The sequence below is a fragment of the Chenopodium album genome, chromosome 8 (assembly GCF_948465745.1).
Source record: "Chenopodium album chromosome 8, dcCheAlbu1.1, whole genome shotgun sequence".
Classification (NCBI taxonomy): domain Eukaryota; kingdom Viridiplantae; phylum Streptophyta; class Magnoliopsida; order Caryophyllales; family Amaranthaceae; genus Chenopodium; species Chenopodium album.
In genome coordinates, this window is record NC_137841.1 from 16,210,336 (window position 1) to 16,213,857 (window position 3,522).

General features: G+C 42.9%; 1 non-coding gene across 1 annotated transcript; it reads left to right on the top strand.

Moving 5' to 3' along the window:
• The first annotated feature begins 2,893 nt into the window (after window positions 1–2,893).
• LOC145557034 (small nucleolar RNA R71) lies at window positions 2,894–3,000 on the top strand. Its single transcript, XR_014092115.1, has one exon. It is a non-coding gene; the product is annotated as a small nucleolar RNA R71 (small nucleolar RNA).
• The last annotated feature ends 522 nt before the right edge of the window (window positions 3,001–3,522 follow it).

Sequence of the window (3,522 nt, forward strand, 5' to 3'; positions counted from 1 at the left end):
GAGGAGTTGGAAAATGTAAGAATTTTTAAGTTTGGATTGAAGAATTGGAAGAGATCTTGGATTGAAGTGTGAGTTGAAGGTTGAAAAATGGAGGTTTTAGAGAGAGAAAATGAATGAAGGAGATGAAATAAGGAGAAAATGAGGAAAGAAAGAAGAGAAAAGAAAATAAAGGGGGGTTGAAATTCCAGAATACCAGTTGCGCGCTCGATCGGGCGAGCTCCGCCCGATCGACCGCGAACGCGAACGAATTTTTGCCCTTTTGCTTGCCCGATCGGGCGAGCTTCGCCCGACATTTATTTTCTTCTCACTCGATGAGCGCCCGATCGGGCGAAAAGAGAACTTGTTTCTAGGTCTCCTCTCGGGCCCGATCGGGCAGCCACGCCCGATCGGGCGAATAATAGGCTTAAATCTGGGTTGCTTGCGCGCCCAATCGGGCAGATTCGCCCGAGCGGGCGGATTGTGCTCCGATTTTTGCCTCACTTGCGCGCCCGATCGAGCGAGCCTCGCCCAATCGGGCCCGTACCAAGCCCTGCTTTCCGATTTCGTTTCTTCTTCAAAATTTTTCTAAGTCTTTATACCTGTCAAATTCATACCTGTACAACAACACTTAAAACTGGTGAAATATCACTCTCCTCGCCTCTCTAATGAAAATAAAATAAGAGAAAAGGAAAACTAATCTAGAAAGCATAGAATACAGGTTGCCTCCCGCAAAGCGCTGGTTTATATAGGTCCCGCACGACCTTCTTACCAAGTATAATTCCTAGGACCCTTTACCTAACGCTTGATTGGGTGGTTTCTCACCCGGCCTAGCGATGTTTAGGCTGCGATACGGCTTCCTGACATAACCTGTGGGACGCCAAGTCGCCTTATGTAGTGGATCCTCCTTGACTTGGAATGGGGGATTTTCAATGCGACGCACTAAAAACCCTTATTCGATCGAATGTTGCTTCAACTTGTCATTGCGTTCAACACTTGCAACTCGATCTGGCGGAACACTTGACGTAGGCTCGATTCGCACAACTTGCTCGATCGGTTCCACTTGTTCATCCTAAAAACCAAGACCAACATTGTAGAGTGCTCTTTCTATTGCATCGACTTCCTTCTGCCATTTGCCTATCTCATCTGAAAGGGATGCAACACAAGATACCGCCTCCAAGGGATATTTTTCAAGAGCTTGGGGCTTGTTAGAATAATTTACAACCACATTGACACTGAAACATTTCTCCTCAGTCATAGAGATTTTGGGGGCATTATTAAGATTAAAAACAACTTTATCGTCCCCTACTGATAGTGTTAACTTACCACTTCTTACATCTATGACTGCTCCTGCAGTGTTAAGGAATGGTCTACCCAAAATAATTGGGGTTTGCATATCCTCAGCCATATCAAGAACAACAAAATCTACAGGTATATAAAATTTACCTACTCTAACGGGGACGTCCTCTAAAACACCTAGGGGGTATTGGAAAGAACGGTCGGCCATTTGCAGAGTTATATTGGTAGCTTTTAATTTACCCATATTCAACTTAGAACACACAGATAATGGCATGACGCTAACACTAGCACCCAAATCACATAATGCATTATCAATTAAGAGATTACCAATATGACAAGGGATAGAAAAACTACCCGGATCTTTTAACTTAGGTGGAGACTTATTTTGAAGTTCGGCACTACACTCTGTAGTGAAAGCTACTGTCTCTACCTCACTAATAGACCTTTTTCTCGTCAATATTTCCTTCATAAATTTTGCATATGAGGGGATTTGTGTGATCAATTCAGTAAAAGGAACTGTTACCTTCAAATCTTTTACCACCTCCAGAAACTTACCAAACTGCTTATCCAAGTTTGTCTTCAATTGACGATTGGGGAAAGGAAGTTTGATAATTGGCTTTTGAGCATTCTTATCTTTGTCTGGAGTAGCCACCATCTCTGGAGTTTTACCCTGCAATGTAGAATTAGATGTGTTAGTATTATCCTCTAGCCCTACAGGGCTAGCAACTACATTGTTTGGTTTAATGGAATCAAGATTAGCATTATTTAATGAAATAGGTTCATCAACTCTGGGCATAGAGGGCCCTTCATAGTTTGAACCGCTCCTTAGAGTAATTGCAAATGCTTGATCCGTAGGCCTAGTCGGCTGTGCCGGCTGGGCTCCCTGTTGGCGTGCTTGTAGAGTAGCGGAGAGTTGCGCAATTTGATTATATACAATTTTATTATGCGCTAAAATTTGATCAATTGTCGCATCTCTGCTCTCCATGTGCTTTTGCATATTGACCAACATTGCTCTAATTTCCCCCAAAGAAGGGTCTGAAGATGAGGGGGGTTGTTGTGGTTGATTCTTCTGGCTAGCATTTGGGTGATAATACTTCTGCTGCTGTTGCTGTGGCACCTGTGGTTCTTGTGGTGGTGGATTTTGAACATTAGTGCTCCGGTAGGAAAGGTATGGATGATTCCGATACCCATGATTGTAAGTGTTGGAGTATGGGTTGTTCTGCCTATAAGCTTGGAAGGCATTAACTGCTCCACGGAACTCCTGCAATCCTGCTCCCAATGACCTACAATACCACAATTTTCACAGAAAGCCTCATTAGAATTTTTATTAATTGCAGAAACATTAGCTACATTAGCAGTGCTCAGATTATCTAATTTTTGGCAAATTGAGGTCAGTTGAGCTTGCAAGAAGGATACAGAGTCGACACTATGTTTCCCCTTGTTAGCAAATCCTCTGGGATTCCCATATTGGGAATTGTGTATCGCCATATCTTCAATAACCTGACTTGCATCATCAACATTAAGATTCATAAATCTCCCACTAGCTGCAGAGTCTAAAATTATTCTAGAAGAATTTCCAATGCCGTTATAAAAGGCTTGGATTAACTGCCATTGTGCTAAATTATGGTGAGGGCATTCTCTTTGTAGGTCCTTGAACCTCTCCCAAGCCTCATATAAAGACTCATCGGCTTCTTGGGCGAAGTTCTGAATCGCACTCCGTAGTACTGCTGTTCTCTCTACAGGATAATACTTGTTATAGAAATTCAAAACAAGAGTTTCCCAGTCAGTTATACCAAGTGTAGTTCTATTTAAGCCATTGAACCACAATTTAGCTTTTCCAGTTAAAGAAAAGGGAAAGAGAATCTCCCTGATTTGGTCTTGAGTGACCCCGGCTTGCCTTATGGTGTTGCAATATTGACAATAGTCGGCAATGTGAAGATTCGGGTCTTCACCCTTGGCTCCACTGAATTGCTTCCTCTCTATCATCGTTATAAATTGGGGTTTGATTTCGAATTGAACCCCATCAAGAGCCGGAGTAGGGGTGAGATGTGGAAAATCCGTAAGCTTTGGTTGTGAATAATCACTAAGCTTCTTTGGAGCCGCCATCTCTGATTCTGTGTCTGATGATGTCTCTGAATTGCTAGAATCAGTCGGAGGATCGCGGTGATTATTGTTAGTATCACCAGAATCCGCCAGGATTTGCTGGTAGAAGTTTTTCTGTCTATGGAAGGAACGTTCGATCTCAGG